The 17,732-nt window shown below is 51.9% G+C and overlaps 1 long non-coding RNA gene across 1 annotated transcript in view; it reads right to left on the reverse strand.

Annotated features, from left to right (window-relative positions):
* Positions 1–9,708: 9,708 nt before the first annotated feature.
* The window catches only part of LOC141112926 (uncharacterized), a 32,060-nt gene continuing 24,036 nt past the window's right edge, over positions 9,709–17,732 (reverse strand). The window contains exons 4-5 of the long non-coding RNA XR_012236657.1: positions 9,906–9,976; positions 9,709–9,831 (exon numbers count right to left, since the gene is read on the reverse strand). This is a non-coding gene — a long non-coding RNA (uncharacterized lncRNA). The remainder of the gene's footprint in view (positions 9,832–9,905; positions 9,977–17,732) is intronic.

Consider the following 17,732-nt stretch of genomic DNA (forward strand, 5'->3'; position numbering starts at 1 on the left):
CCTCCACTACTCGGGTCCCCGACGACGCTCCTAGGGGCTCCTGCCTACGCCATTGCTCCTTGGAGCTCCTTCACCCCACCGATGGTCCTGGGGACTCCTTTTCCCCGCAAACACTCCTGGCAGCTAGGGTGACCACATTTCCAAACTGCCATTCAGGGACACCCCCCCCCCTTCCTAAAAAAATATGATTTTTGATACCTCTTTTTGTGACCCCATAGATTTCACGGGTTCATCCTGGGACCTGTAATTCTTCACTGGTTGGGGGGTGGGGGGAGGTCACATCTTCAACTCTGTGGGGTTCATGGTGGGACCTGTAGTCCTTCACTTTTGGGGGGTCACATCTCCCAAAAGTTAAGGACTACAAGTCCCAGCATGAACCCCTGATATATAAAGATGTGACTCCCCCCCAATTTGAAGGACTACAACTCTCAGCATGAACCCCTCAGATCTAACGGTGTGATCCCATAGATTTCACAGGTTTATGCTGGGAGGCGGGGGGTGTTACATCTTCAGCTCTGAGGGGTTCATGCTGGGACCTGTAGTCCTTCACTTTGGGGAGGTCACATCCCCCAAAAGTAAAGGACTACCAGTCCCAGCATGGATCCCTGAGATCTAAGGGTGTGATCCCATAGATTTCACAGGTTCATGCTGGGACCTGTAGTTCTTCACTAGTTGGGGGGTGTCACATCTTAAGCTCTGAGGGGTTCATGCTGGGACCTGTGTCAGTTTCATTCCGGGACACTGTATTGTCCCGGAGTGAAGGTGCCCGGGACAGACCTGCAGAATGCAGGACTGTCCCGGACAATCCGGGACACGTGGTCACCCTACTGGCAGCTTCTTTTCTCCGCCGATGCTCTTGGGGGCTCCTTCACTCCACTGATACTCCTGGGGGCCTCCTTCCCTCCACTGATGCTCCTAAGTGCTCCTTCCCCCCTCCTATTATATCTGTATATACAATATTCTCTCTACAGTACTATGCAAAAGATTTAACCAGGTGTGAACAAATGCTGTAACCATAGGGGCGATGTGATCCTTTTCTGTCTATGGCCTGGTCGGAGATCACTATGATCCTATCATAGGGGCCATGTGACCCCTGTCTGGCTATGTCCTGGTCAGAGATCGGTATGAACCTACCATAGGGGTCATGTGATCCCTTCCTATGTCCTGGTGAGAGATCACTATAAAACTACCATAGGGTCCATGTGATCCCTGCCTGGCTATGGCCTAGTTGGAGTGGTGTAATGGGTTTGCATAGAGCAGCCCTGATCCTCCACTACTCGGGTCCCCGCCGACGCTCCTAGGGGCTCCTGCCCCCGCCATTGCTCCTTTGAGCTCCTTCACCCCGCCGATGGTCCTGGGGGCTCCTTTTCTCCGCCGATGCTCTTGGGGGCTCCTTTACTTCATTGACACTCCTGGGGGCTGCTCCCCCCCTCCGACGCTTTTAGGGACTCCTTTCCCCCGCCGCCACTCCTGGGCGGCTCCTTCCCTCCACTGACACTCCTGGGCGGCTCCTTCCCTCCACTGACACTCCTGGGGGGCCCCTTCCCTCCACTGATGCTCCTGGGCGGCTCCTTCCCTCCACTGACACTCCTGGGCGGCTCCTTCCCTCCACTGACACTCCTGGGCGGCTCCTTCCCTCCACTGACACTCCTGGGCGGCTCCTTCCCTCCACTGACACTCCTGGGGGGCCCCTTCCCTCCACTGATGCTCCTGGGGGGCTCCTTCCCTCCACTGATGCTCCTGGGGGGCTCCTTCCCTCCACTGACACTCCTGGGGGTTCCTTCCCACCACCAATGCTACTAAGTGCAACTTCCCCCCTCCGACGCTCCTAATCCTCCCCATCATTGGTATCTGTGGGAGGAATAGTGCTCCACCACTGGTGTCAATGGGAGGAACAGTGCTCCATTAGTGTCAGTTGTGGATGGAATAGTACTCCAAGGGCCGGATAGAGGCAAAGGGCCACATCTGGCCCCAGGGCCGCAGTTTGAAAACCTCTGGGTTTAAACCAATATATCTTGCCTGCTCTTCATAATCACTCAAAAGATCTAATTTACATAAATTAACCTTTTGGTATATTCTCTTTTCGGGTGGTGACAACTATGTGTGGGTATATAACTGTCTAGGTCCTTAGAGAAAGTTTTGGTCCCTCTAATAAGAATCACTAGATCCAGGTAATTAATCCGATCTTCACTCCACCCACCAGTATATGTAATGCCATAATGGTAATTATAAATTCCCTCCATGAATAATCTTAACGATTCCTCTGAACCTTCCCATACCGGCATAAAGTCATCTATAAATCTCTAATAGAACTTTATTTGCCTTTCGCACAAAAAATTAACCATCAAGTCAGAAATAATTTTTACTCAAAAGTATGCAAACCTTCCAAAATATACCCAGTCTGGGCCCTGACCCTTCCAAAATATACTCAGTCTGGGCCCTGACCCTTCCAAAAATAATCAGTGTGGGCCCTGACCCTTCCAAATATACTCAGTCTGGGCTCTGACCCTTCCAAATATACTCAGTCTGGGCTCTGACCCTTCCAAAATATACTCAGTCTGGGCTCTGACCCTTCCAAAATATACTCAGTCTGGGCCCTGACCCTTCCAAAATATACTCAGTCTGGGCCCTGACCCTTCCAAAATATACTCAGCCTGGGCCCTGACCCTTCCAAAATATACTCAGTCTGGGCCCCCGACCCTTCCAAAATATACTCAGTCTGGGCCCCCGACCCTTCCAAAATATACTCAGTCTGGGCCCTGACCCTTCCAAATATACTCAGTCTGGGCTCTGACCCTTCCAAATATACTCAGTCTGGGCCCTGACCCTTCCAAAATATACTCAGTCTGGGCCCTGACCCTTCCAAAAATAATCAGTGTGGGCCCTGACCCTTCCAAATATACTCAGTCTGGGCTCTGACCCTTCCAAATATACTCAGCCTGGGCCCTGACCCTTCCAAAATATACTCAGTCTGGGCCCTGACCCTTCCAAAAATAATCAGTGTGGGCCCTGACCCTTCCAAATATACTCAGTCTGGGCCCTGACCCTTCCAAAATATACTCAGTCTGGGCCCTGACCCTTCCAAAATATACTCAGTCTGGGCCCCCGACCCTTCCAAAATATACTCAGTCTGGGCCCTGACCCTTCCAAATATACTCAGTCTGGGCTCTGACCCTTCCAAATATACTCAGTCTGGGCCCTGACCCTTCCAAATATACTCAGTCTGGGCCCTGACCCTTCCAAATATACTCAGTCTGGGCTCTGACCCTTCCAAAATATACTCAGTCTGGGCCCTGACCCTTCCAAATATACTCAGTCTGGGCCCTGACCCTTCCAAATATACTCAGTCTGGACCCGACCCTTCCAAATATACTCAGTCTAGGCCCTGACCCTTCCAAATATACTCAGTCTAGGCCCTGACCCTTCCAAAATATACTCAGTCTGGGCCCTGACCCTTCCAAATATACTCAGTCTGGGCCCTGACCCTTCCAAATATACTCAGTCTGGACCCGACCCTTCCAAATATACTCAGTCTAGGCCCTGACCCTTCCAAATATACTCAGTCTGGGTCCGACCCTACCAACATATACTTAGTCTGGGCCCGACCCTTCCAAATATACCCAGTCTGGGCCCTGACCCTTCCAAATATACTCAGTCTGGGCCCTGACCCTTCCAAAAATAATCAGTCTAGGCCCTGACCCTTCCAAATATACTCAGTCTAGGCCCTGACCCTTCCAAATATACTCAGTCTAGGCCCTGACCCTTCCAAAATACACTTCATCATGGCCCTATTAAGTCCCTAACTCTCACACCATGCCGGTTTAACTGCTCTTAACCCATCTTCCCATTTGATATTAGTATATCCCTACTATCTTTTAGGCTGGGCTCACACTACTATGAATTGAAGGTTTTCCACATCCAATTTGCATGTCAGGAGATTATGACTGGCTCTCTATGGAGCCGGTTCACACATTTCTGGAGCGGCTCCGGTGAGTATTCCAGAGTCCTGTGCTTCTTCCAATACCGTTTCAGGTCCGAATTTAGCCCAAAATTCAGGCTGAAATCAGACCTGAAACAGTGAACGGGGACACACCGGACCCCCTGCTGTGAGCCGCTCTGTACTGCAGTGTGAACCCAGCCTTATAGCATTTGTTACCCCAACACTTCATATTCCTGATATGTGGCTGCTGCCCCATGTACTGGTATGGAGATGTCTCCTGTTCTCTTTTTATTGCTTCTATTATGTGAAACTCCTGGTGATCCTGCCAGTCCCTCTGCTTTCCTATTAAAAACTGACCACACTAAGGAAAGCACAGCTTGGTCAGTTCTCTAGCTATCCTGACAACCTCCCCCTCGCACAGCCATTCACTGGGAAGCTCAGTGTACTGCTTTTTCTCCTCCCCAGCTCTTATACAGCTGAGGACAGAGGAATGTGATCACTTGTTATATCTATACAAAAATGTTTTGCATTTCATTCAGTTTTGGGCACTAATACGTATGAGGTCCGGGACACGCTGAACATGGGCACTAATACATACGAGGTCCGGGACACGCTGAACATGGGCACTAATACATACAAGGCTTGGGACATGCTGAACATGGGCACTAATACATACAAGGCTTGGGACATGCTGAACATGGGCACTAATACATACAAGGCTTGGGACACGCTGAACATGGGCACTAATACATACAAGGCTTGGGACACGCTGAACATGGGCACTAATACATACAAGGCTTGGGACACGCTGAACATGGGCACTAATACATACAAGGCTTGGGACATGCTGAACATGGGCACTAATACATACAAGGCTTGGGACACACTGAACATGGGCACTAATACATACAAGGCTTGGGACATGCTGAACATGGGCACTAATACATACAAGGCTTGGGACATGCTGAACATGGGCACTAATACATACAAGGCTTGGGACACACTGAACATGGGCACTAATACATACAAGGCTTGGGACACGCTGAACATGGGCACTAATACATACAAGGCTTGGGACACGCTGAACATGGGCACTAATACATACAAGGCTTGGGACACGCTGAACATGGGCACTAATACATACAAGGCTTGGGACACACTGAACATGGGCACTAATACATACAAGGCTTGGGACACGCTGAACATGGGCACTAATACATACAAGGCTTGGGACACGCTGAACATGGGCACTAATACATACAAGGCTTGGGACACGCTGAACATGGGCACTAATACATACAAGGCTTGGGACACACTGAACATGGGCACTAATACATACAAGGCTTGGGACATGCTGAACATGGGCACTAATACATACAAGGCTTGGGACACACTGAACATGGGCACTAATACATACAAGGCTTGGGACACGCTGAACATGGGCACTAATACATACGAGGTCCGGGACACGCTGAATCTCAGTGCCTCCACAACACAGATTATACCCCCCTTGGGAGAGGTGATTCTCTATAGCAGTGCTTCTCCAGTCCTCAAGGTGCCCCAACAGGTCATGTTTTCAGGATTTTTCTCAGATGAAACGGCTGTAATTACTACAGTAAAACTGATCAAATCACTTGTGCAAAATAATGGAGAGCCGGAAAACATGACCTGTTCGGGCGCCTTGAGGACTGGCTCTATAGGAGTGGTCTCCAAACTGCAACTGCCTTTATCTGGTCCTTGGGGCACTATTCCTCCCCACGAACACCACCTAAAAGCCTGGTATGGGGGGCCCCCTGTGCTGTTTTTCCTGCATTTTCTATTGCCGGCATTCTTGTGTTTACATTTCAGCTGTCAGTGGGGAAACCCGCTGACAGCTGATGAGTCATTAAAGAGAAAGCAAAGTCTTCCTTTTAAATTCTACCTACAGGTAAGACTATAGTAAGGTACTGACACAAGCGACAGGCTCCACTCTGACCCATCACAGGTTGACACAAGCGACAGGCTCCACTCTGACCCCATCACAGGCTGACACAAGCGACAGGCTCCACTCTGACCCCATCACAGGCTGACACAAGCGACAGGCTCCACTCTGACCCCATCACAGGCTGACACAAGCGACAGGCTCCACTCTGACCCCATCACAGGCTGACACAAGTGACAGGCTCCACTCTGACCCCATCACAGGCTGACACAAGCGACAGGCTCCTCTGACACCATCACAGGCTGACACAAGTGACAGGCTCCTCTGACACCATCACAGGCTGACACAAGTGACAGGCTCCACTCTGACCCCATCACAGGCTGACACAAGCGACAGGCTCCTCTGACACCATCACAGGCTGACACAAGTGACAGGCTCCTCTGACACCATCACAGGCTGACACAAGCAACAGGCTCCACTCTGACACCATCACAGGCTGACACAAGCGACAGGCTCCTCTGACACCATCACAGGCTGACACAAGCGACAGGTTCCACTCTGACCCCATCACAGGCTGACACAAGCGACAGGCTCCTCTGACACCATCACAGGCTGACACAAGCGACAGGTTCCACTCTGACCCCATCACAGGCTGACACAAGCGACAGGCTCCTCTGACACCATCACAGGCTGACACAAGCGACAGGCTCCACTCTGACCCCATCACAGGCTGACACAAGCGACAGGCTCCTCTGACACCATCACAGGCTGACACAAGCGACAGGCTCCTCTGACACCATCACAGGCTGACACAAGCGACAGGCTCCACTCTGACCCCATCACAGGCTGACACAAGCGACAGGCTCCACTCTGACCCCATCACAGGCTGACACAAGTGACAGGCTCCACTCTGACCCCATCACAGGCTGACACAAGCGACAGGCTCCTCTGACACCATCACAGGCTGACACAAGCGACAGGCTCCTCTGACACCATCACAGGCTGACACAAGCGACAGGCTCCTCTGACACCATCACAGGCTGACACAAGCGACAGGCTCCTCTGACACCATCACAGGCTGACACAAGCGACAGGCTCCTCTGACACCATCACAGGCTGACACAAGCGACAGGCTCCTCTGACACCATCACAGGCTGACACAAGTGACAGGCTCCTCTGACACCATCACAGGCTGACACAAGTGACAGGCTCCTCTGACACCATCACAGGCTGACACAAGCGACAGGCTCCTCTGACACCATCACAGGCTGACACAAGCGACAGGCTCCTCTGACACCATCACAGGCTGACACAAGTGACAGGTTCCACTCTGACCCCATCACAGGCTGACACAAGCGACAGGCTCCTCTGACACCATCACAGGCTGACACAAGCGACAGGTTCCACTCTGACCCCATCACAGGCTGACACAAGCGACAGGCTCCTCTGACACCATCACAGGCTGACACAAGCGACAGGCTCCACTCTGACCCCATCACAGGCTGACACAAGCGACAGGCTCCTCTGACACCATCACAGGCTGACACAAGCGACAGGCTCCTCTGACACCATCACAGGCTGACACAAGCGACAGGCTCCACTCTGACCCCATCACAGGCTGACACAAGCGACAGGCTCCACTCTGACACCATCACAGGCTGACACAAGCAACAGGCTCCACTCTGACACCATCACAGGCTGACACAAGCGACAGGCTCCTCTGACACCATCACAGGCTGACACAAGCGACAGGTTCCACTCTGACCCCATCACAGGCTGACACAAGCGACAGGCTCCTCTGACACCATCACAGGCTGACACAAGCGACAGGCTCCACTCTGACCCCATCACAGGCTGACACAAGCGACAGGCTCCTCTGACACCATCACAGGCTGACACAAGCGACAGGCTCCACTCTGACCCCATCACAGGCTGACACAAGCGACAGGCTCCTCTGACACCATCACAGGCTGACACAAGCGACAGGCTCCTCTGACACCATCACAGGCTGACACAAGCGACAGGCTCCACTCTGACCCCATCACAGGCTGACACAAGCGACAGGCTCCACTCTGACCCCATCACAGGCTGACACAAGTGACAGGCTCCACTCTGACCCCATCACAGGCTGACACAAGCGACAGGCTCCTCTGACACCATCACAGGCTGACACAAGCGACAGGCTCCTCTGACACCATCACAGGCTGACACAAGCGACAGGCTCCTCTGACACCATCACAGGCTGACACAAGCGACAGGCTCCTCTGACACCATCACAGGCTGACACAAGCGACAGGCTCCTCTGACACCATCACAGGCTGACACAAGCGACAGGCTCCTCTGACACCATCACAGGCTGACACAAGCGACAGGTTCCACTCTGACCCCATCACAGGCTGACACAAGCGACAGGCTCCTCTGACACCATCACAGGCTGACACAAGCGACAGGTTCCACTCTGACCCCATCACAGGCTGACACAAGCGACAGGCTCCTCTGACACCATCACAGGCTGACACAAGCGACAGGCTCCACTCTGACCCCATCACAGGCTGACACAAGCGACAGGCTCCTCTGACACCATCACAGGCTGACACAAGCGACAGGCTCCTCTGACACCATCACAGGCTGACACAAGCGACAGGCTCCACTCTGACCCCATCACAGGCTGACACAAGCGACAGGCTCCACTCTGACCCCATCACAGGCTGACACAAGCGACAGGCTCCTCTGACACCATCACAGGCTGACACAAGCGACAGGCTCCTCTGACACCATCACAGGCTGACACAAGCGACAGGCTCCTCTGACACCATCACAGGCTGACACAAGCGACAGGCTCCTCTGACACCATCACAGGCTGACACAAGCGACAGGCTCCTCTGACACCATCACAGGCTGACACAAGCGACAGGCTCCTCTGACACCATCACAGGCTGACACAAGCGACAGGTTCCACTCTGACCCCATCACAGGCTGACACAAGCGACAGGCTCCTCTGACACCATCACAGGCTGACACAAGCGACAGGTTCCACTCTGACCCCATCACAGGCTGACACAAGCGACAGGCTCCTCTGACACCATCACAGGCTGACACAAGCGACAGGCTCCACTCTGACCCCATCACAGGCTGACACAAGCGACAGGCTCCTCTGACACCATCACAGGCTGACACAAGCGACAGGCTCCTCTGACACCATCACAGGCTGACACAAGCGACAGGCTCCACTCTGACCCCATCACAGGCTGACACAAGCGACAGGCTCCACTCTGACCCCATCACAGGCTGACACAAGCGACAGGCTCCACTCTGACCCCATCACAGGCTGACACAAGTGACAGGCTCCACTCTGACCCCATCACAGGCTGACACAAGCGACAGGCTCCTCTGACACCATCACAGGCTGACACAAGCGACAGGCTCCTCTGACACCATCACAGGCTGACACAAGCGACAGGCTCCTCTGACACCATCACAGGCTGACACAAGCGACAGGCTCCTCTGACACCATCACAGGCTGACACAAGCGACAGGCTCCTCTGACACCATCACAGGCTGACACAAGCGACAGGCTCCTCTGACACCATCACAGGCTGACACAAGCGACAGGCTCCACTCTGACATCATCACAGGCTGACACAAGCGACAGGCTCCTCTGACACCATCACAGGCTGACACAAGCGACAGGTTCCACTCTGACCCCATCATACTCACCCACAAGCAGCCATCCTGATTTCTAGCACTACAGATGAGAAGACACCACCATTCAGTCAGAGTAGGTCTATCACACAGGAGGATGGAGGGGTTCTTACCTGTCCAGCGCTGGGGAACAGTGGTCTGGGCAAAGACTGCACAGCGGGGGAGGAGGTGCTGGGGGTGGGGACTCTGCTGACTCCCGGTGCAGAGACCTGCTGGGCCAGGGTGGTGGCCGGTATTCCAGGACAAGGTCCTACCATTGGAGGGACACCTAGAAAAGACAAATCCATCATTACACCGACACTCGAGGACTGGAGACGGAGAGCAGAGGAAGAGATCACCTACCTGGAGGTAAGCCGGCCATCATATGGGGGATTCCGGGGCCCGGGTGCATCATACCGCTCATTTGCAGCATCCTGAACAAAGACATGAGACAGAGGGTTACAGGATCTGCCAGGAGGCCCCAAGACCCCCCGCCCCCCCTGCAGCTACTGCCAGGAGCCCCCCTCCCCCCACTACTGCCAGGACCTGGCCCAACTACTGCCAGGACCCGCCCACAACTACTGCCAGGACCCGCCCACAACTATTGCCAGGACCTGGCCCAACTACTGCCAGGACCCGCCCACAACTACTGCCAGGACCCGCCCACAACTATTGCCAGGAGCCCCACCTACTGTATTGTTTCCTACCACCATTACACCTGTGATTATTGGAGGGGGAGAGGGGATTACACCTGTGATTAGTGAGGGGCTTACACCTGTGATTAGTGAGGGGATTACACCTGTGATTAGTGAGGGGCTTACACCTGTGATTAGTGGGGGGCTTACACCTGTGATTAGTGAGGGGATTACACCTGTGATTAGTGAGGGGATTACACCTGTGATTAGTGAGGGGCTTACACCTGTGATTAGTGAGGGGATTACACCTGTGATTAGTGAGGGGATTACACCTGTGATTAGTGGGGGGGCTTACACCTGTGATTAGTGGGGGGGGCTTACACCTGTGATTAGGGGGGCCTACACCTGTGATTAGTGGGGGGGGGCTTACACCTGTGATTAGTGGAGGCGGGCTTACACCTGTGATTAGTGGAGGCGGGATTACACCTGTGATTAGTGGAGGCGGGATTACACCTGTGATTAGTGGAGGCGGGATTACACCTGTGATTAGTGGGGGGGGGCTTACACCTGTGATTAGTGGGGGGCTTACACCTGTGATTAGTGGGGGGCCTTACACCTGTGATTAGTGGAAGGGCTTACACCTGTGACTAGTGGGGGCTTACACCTGTGATTAGTGGGGGGGGGGGCTTACACCTGTGATTAGTGGGGGGGGCTTACACCTGTGATTAGTGGGGGGGGGCTTACACCTGTAATTAGTGAAGGGGGGCTTACACCTGTAATTAGTGAAGGGGGGCTTACACCTGTGATTAGTGGGGAAGACGGGGGGGCTTACACCTGTGATTAGGGGGGCTTACACCTGTGATTAGTGGAGGCGGGCTTACACCTGTGATTAGTGGAGGCGGGCTTACACCTGTGATTAGTGGAGGCGGGATTACACCTGTGATTAGTGGAGGCGGGATTACACCTGTGATTAGTGGGGGGGGCTTACACCTGTGATTAGTGGGGGGGGGGCTTACACCTGTGATTAGTGGGGGGGGGCTTACACCTGTGATTAGTGGGGGGCCTTACACCTGTGATTAGTGGGGGGGCCTTACACCTGTGATTAGTGGAGGGGCTTACACCTGTGACTAGTGGGGGCTTACACCTGTGATTAGTGGGGGGGGGGCTTACACCTGTGATTAGTGGGGGGGGCTTACACCTGTGATTAGTGGGGGGGGGCTTACACCTGTGATTAGTGGGGGGGCTTACACCTGTGATTAGTGGGGGGGGGCTTACACCTGTGATTAGTGGGGGGGCTTACAACTGTGATTAGTGGGGGGCCTTACACCTGTGATTAGTGGAGGGGGGCTTACACCTGTGATTAGTGGAGGGGGGCTTACACCTGTGATTAGTGGGGGGGGGCTTACACCTGTGATTAGTGGAGGGGGGCTTACACCTGTGACTAGTGGGGGCTTACACCTGTGATTAGTGGGGGCTTACACCTGTGATTAGTGGGGGGGGCTTACACCTGTGATTAGTGGGGGGGGGGCTTACACCTGTGATTAGTGGGGGGCCTTACACCTGTGATTAGTGGAGGGGGCCTTACACCTGTGATTAGTGGGGGGCCTTACACCTGTGATTAGTGGAGGGGGGCTTACACCTGTGACTAGTGGGGGCTTACACCTGTGATTAGTGGAGGGGGGCTTACACCTGTGATTAGTGGAGGCGGGCTTACACCTGTGATTAGTGGGGGGGCTTACACCTGTGATTAGTGGGGGCTTACACCTGTGATTAGTGGGGGGCCTTACACCTGTGATTAGTGGAGGGGGCCTTACACCTGTGATTAGTGGGGGGCCTTACACCTGTGATTAGTGGGGGGGGGCTTACACCTGTGATTAGTGGGGGGGGCTTACACCTGTGACTAGTGGGGGCTTACACCTGTGATTAGTGGGGGAGGCTTACACCTGTGATTAGTGGGGGCTTACACCTGTGATTAGTGGGGGGGGGCTTACACCTGTGATTAGTGGGGGGGGGCTTACACCTGTGATTAGTGGGGGGGGCTTACACCTGTGATTAGTGGGGGGGGGCTTACACCTGTGATTAGTGGGGGGGGGGCTTACACCTGTGATGAATGAAAACAATGATTACAATACATATTACATATCGGCGGAGTGAGAGCAATAATTCTACACCAGACCTACATAACACTAATCATGACCTATAGGGGGCTTTTGAAGCGTCACCTATAGAAAAAAAAAATATTTGTGTATATATATATATATATATATATTGTGACAGCAGGCAGGTAAAAACACCTGGTTGCATCCAGGATGGAAAATATGTATGCCCTAGATTCAGGCTTTATGCTGACTTATACCACTAGGGGGAGTGCTGGGAGTCCTGCAGGGGAAGAGTTAATGAGCCCAGCTGAAGTAAGTGGGCTCATTAAGACCTATAGAAATCACCCCAGCATGCTTAGGGAGATGCTCCATCCTGGAACCAGTTCTGTGATTGTGTAGACTGGGGAGTGTGGTATCTGAGCTTTGCGGTGAGTTAACGCCTGTGTGGCAAAACTTCTCAAAGAGAGATAGGGTCTGGGGCAGCACAAGGCTGCACCCAGTTGTTAGTTAGGGAATCTACGTGTGTAGTAAGCGGTCAAGCTGACCAGGATTTCTTTTCATGTTTCTTTTTGTTTTTCTGTTATTTTTTCAATGCATCTAGTCTGAATAAACCGCACCTTTGTTTTTTGTTTCACCTACCAAGCTGTCTGCTGTGCCTGTTTTTGTGTGGTGAACCCATCCAGGGGGTCACACACACCCGCTGCCGAGCTAACCCCTCACAGTTGGTGGAGAAGCAGGGGCAGTTTTTTTTTTTTTTTTAAGGCCAGCATGGAGGAGATACTGAGACAGCTGGCTCTAGCAAATGCAAATCAGCAGCGGACAAATGCAACTTTGCAGCAGAGTCTGGAAGCTCAGCAGAAAGCTCAACTGCAGAGTCTGGACGCTCAGCAACAAGCCCAGCAGCAATCTGAGGCCCGCTTCATAGAGCTGTTACAAAAGCAAGAGCAGAGACTCCAACAACAAATCGAGACATTAATGCAGCAACGGCCGCAGACCAGTGAGGCAAGTGGTTCCACTAATACTGCATCCTTTGGTGTGAGCCGTTTACTGACAAAAATGACTGGAGAGGATGATCCGGAGGTGTTTTTGACCACATTTGAAAGGACTGCTGAAAGGGAAAAGTGGCCTAAGGAGCAGTGGGCTGGACTTGTGGCCCCTCTGTTAACAGGGGAATCGCAGAAAGCCTATTATGACCTAGAGCCGGACCAAGCAAAAGACTATGTGGTGCTAAAAACAGAAATATTGGCACGGCTGGGTGTCACCCTGGCCGTCCGGGCTCAGCGTGTACATAACTGGACTTTCCGGCTTGGAAAACCCCCCAGGTCTCAAATGTATGATCTCATTCACCTGAGCAGGAGGTGGCTGCAGCCAGAGACTTTGACCGCACCAAACATTGTGGAACGTGTTGTTATGGATCGTTTTCTGAGAGCTCTTCCTACTTCCATCCAAAAGTGGGTAAGCCATGGAGACCCAGAAACTGCAGATAAGCTTGTGGATCTGGTTGAGAGGTACTTGGCTACAGAGAACCTGACCACCTCTTCCAGGGACTCACGGACTTTCCACCCTAAGACCAGACCATCCCCAGTGGCGGGTAAGATGACTCCAAGGGGTGAGGGTGGAGAGAGTGAGAAGGTGGGGGTTCAACCTAATGTCTGGCGGAAGCAGCCCGGGAAGCCCAGGCCGCAAGGGGCAGCGAAAAAGATTATTTGCTACCGCTGCCGGCAAGAGGGACATATTTCAGCTAATTGCCCAGTTGTGGATGAACCTATGCAATGTGACTTTATAAGGGACAGACGTCAGTCGATGTTTGCGACAGTCGCTTGTACTGCCATTCGGGGACCTGAGAAACATTTATGTAAAATGTGTATTAATGGTAGAAATGTGGATGTGTTGCTGGATTCAGGTAGCCTGGTGACATTGATAAAGGCTGAATTAGTTACTACAGTGGTCTCTGGGAATAACAAGGTGGCTGTTATTTGTGTGCATGGGGACACCCGAGAGTATCCTGTAACTTCAGTGTTTTTTGAGACCCACAAAGGTAACCTCTCTCATCAGGTGGGGTTAGTGTCTCACTTACCACATGATGCCATTGTGGGAAGGGATTTTCCAATGTTCTGGGAACTCTGGGATTGTCCTGAGCCCCCCACTGGTGCCCCTATAGACCAGAAAGATGATGACCAGAATTCCTCTGAGAGTGGTGAGGACTCTCCAGAATTTCCCTTGTCGGTATTGGCAGGGGAAACTCGAGAAAATGGGGAGGAGCCAACATCCTCAGATGAAAACATGCCGTCTGTGGAATTTTCAGATCTTGAGGTTCACAGGGAAAATTTTGCCACAGAACAGTTAAAAGACCCCACCCTAATAAAGGCACGGGAGAATGTGGTGAAAATAGATGGTGAGTTAGTGAACCCAGAAAAAACTTGCACTTACCCGTACTTCACTGTGGAAAGGGACCTACTGTATCGAGTGGCTCAAAGGGCAGAAGAAACCGTTGAGCAACTTGTGGTGCCCAAACCTTACCGGAAGTTGGTGTTGGAATTGGCCCATGGGCACATTCTTGGAGGTCATCTGGGGACAGAGAAAACCAGAGAGAGAGTATTGCAGAGATTCTATTGGCCTGGGGTCATGAAGGAAACAGAAAATTATTGTTCCTCCTGCCCTGTGTGTCAGAAATCGGCACCTATGCCACATTTCCGTAACCCGCTGGTACCTCTTCCTATCATTGAGATCCCCTTTGAGAGGATCGCAATGGATTTGGTAGGTCCGATAATGAAGTCCGCTAGGGGGCATCAGTACATTTTGGTTATAATGGACTATGCCACCCGTTATCCGGAAGCGATTCCTCTTCGAAATACCTCGGCCAAAACCATAGCCAAAGAACTATCACTTGTTTTTAGCCGTGTGGGTATTTGTAAGGAACTGCTTACGGACCAAGGTACACCTTTTATGTCCCGAGTTATGAAAGAACTATGCAAGTTGTTCAAAGTGACACAATTACGTACGTCTGTGTATCACCCCCAAACAGATGGGTTGGTTGAAAGATTCAACAAAACCCTAAAACAAATGTTAAAGAAGGTGGTGGATAGAGATGGAAAGAATTGGGACTGTCTAATACCCTATTTGATGTTTGCCATTAGGGAGGTACCCCAATCCTCTACGGGTTTCTCACCCTTCGAGTTACTCTATGGGAGACACCCAAGAGGACTGCTGGATATCGCCAAGGAAACTTGGGAAAATGAGAGTTCTCCCCACAGGAGTGTGATTGAGCATGTCGCCCTGATGCAAGATAGAATTGCACAGGTAATGCCAATCGTAAAGGAACATTTGGCCCAATCGCAGTTAGCACAGCAGAGAGTGTACAACCGTGGGGCCAAGACCCGTACTTTTTCCCCAGGGGATAAGGTATTGGTGCTAGTCCCTACGGTTGAAAGCAAATTCATGGCCAAATGGCAAGGTCCATACGAAGTTCTCGAAAAAGTGAGTGAGGTGAACTATAGGGTTAGACAGCCAGGAAGGCGAAAGCCGGAACAGGTATATCACGTCAATCTGCTGAAAGCCTGGAGGGATAGGGAATCCCTAGTCGCAGAGACTTTGTCACCGGTCCAGTCTGATTGCTTTGTTCCTGAGGTTGGAATCGCAGTCTCCTTATCGAAACCCCAAAAACAGGAGGTTAAAGAGTTTGTACTTCGCAACAAAGAGATTTTCTCTGAGCTACCGGGAGAAACCTCTGGCGTAGAGCATGATATTATTACCCCGCCAGGAGAAAGGGTAAAACTAAAACCTTATAGAATACCAGAAGCCCGACGGGAGGCAATACGTGGGGAGGTTCAAAGGATGCTGGAATTGGGTGTGATAGAGGAGTCCCAGAGTGACTGGTCCAGTCCTATCGTACTAGTGCCCAAACCAGATGGGAGCTGGCGGTTTTGTAACGATTTTCGACAATTGAATAAAGTTACAAAATTTGACACCTACCCCATGCCGCGTATAGATGAGTTGATCGACCGGCTGGGAACAGCCCGATACATGACAACTCTCGATCTCACCAAAGGGTATTGGCAAATTCCCCTGGCCGAGTCGGCCAAGGAGAAAACGGCGTTTGTAACCCCAGATGGGGCGTTCCAATACAAGAGAATGCCGTTTGGGTTACAGAATGCACCTGCAACATTCCAGCGGAAAATGGACAAAATTCTGAGGCCCCATCAGAAGTATGCTGCAGCTTACCTGGATGATGTGATTATCCATAGCACAGATTGGGTCTCACATCTGCCAAAAGTGCAAGCAGTCTTAGACTCCATACGGGAAGCTGGGTTTACAGCCAATCCAAAGAAGTGCACCATTGGACAGGAGGAGGCCAAATATCTGGGGTACACTATTGGGAGGGGAGTGATAAAGCCTCAAGTCAATAAAGTTGAGGCCATACAGAGTTGGCCACGTCCCAACAACAAGAAACAGGTACGAGCCTTTCTGGGAATCGCTGGCTATTATCGGCGATTCATCCCCCATTTTGCTTCTCAGGCTGTGCCCCTCACCAACCTGACAAAAGGGAAAGAGTCTGTCATGGTCAAATGGTCCCCAGAGGCTGAAGCAGCATTCCAGTCATTAAAAACCGCCTTATGTAGCCAGCCAGTGTTGTACTCCCCAGACTTCTCTAAGGACTTTGTTGTACAAACTGATGCATCAGACGTTGGGTTGGGAGCAGTGTTGTCCCAGGTCTGGAACGGGGAAGAGCACCCAGTCATTTACCTCAGCAGGAAATTGAAGTCCCATGAGGTAAATTACGCCACAATTGAGAAGGAGTGTTTAGCTGTGAAGTGGGCTCTAGATTCCCTTCGGTACTATCTATTAGGTAGGCACTTTGACCTGGTAACTGATCACGCTCCTTTAAAGTGGATGGCTCAAAACAAGGAGACCAATAGAAGGATAAATAGGTGGTTCCTGGCCCTACAGGAATTCAACTTTACAGTAAAGCATCGCCCTGGCGTTAAAATGGGGAATGTGGATGCTTTGTCTCGAGTACATGCGTGCCTGACTGCGTGTGTTCCAACCCCAAGGTTGAAACAAGAGGGGGGGGTATGTGACAGCAGGCAGGTAAAAACACCTGGTTGCATCCAGGATGGAAAATATGTATGCCCTAGATTCAGGCTTTATGCTGACTTATACCACTAGGGGGAGTGCTGGGAGTCCTGCAGGGGAAGAGTTAATGAGCCCAGCTGAAGTAAGTGGGCTCATTAAGACCTATAGAAATCACCCCAGCATGCTTAGGGAGATGCTCCATCCTGGAACCAGTTCTGTGATTGTGTAGACTGGGGAGTGTGGTATCTGAGCTTTGCGGTGAGTTAACGCCTGTGTGGCAAAACTTCTCAAAGAGAGATAGGGTCTGGGGCAGCACAAGGCTGCACCCAGTTGTTAGTTAGGGAATCTACGTGTGTAGTAAGCGGTCAAGCTGACCAGGATTT

The sequence above is a fragment of the Aquarana catesbeiana genome, linkage group LG11, assembly GCF_042186555.1.
Source record: "Aquarana catesbeiana isolate 2022-GZ linkage group LG11, ASM4218655v1, whole genome shotgun sequence".
In the NCBI taxonomy this organism is placed as follows: Eukaryota; Metazoa; Chordata; class Amphibia; order Anura; family Ranidae; genus Aquarana; species Aquarana catesbeiana.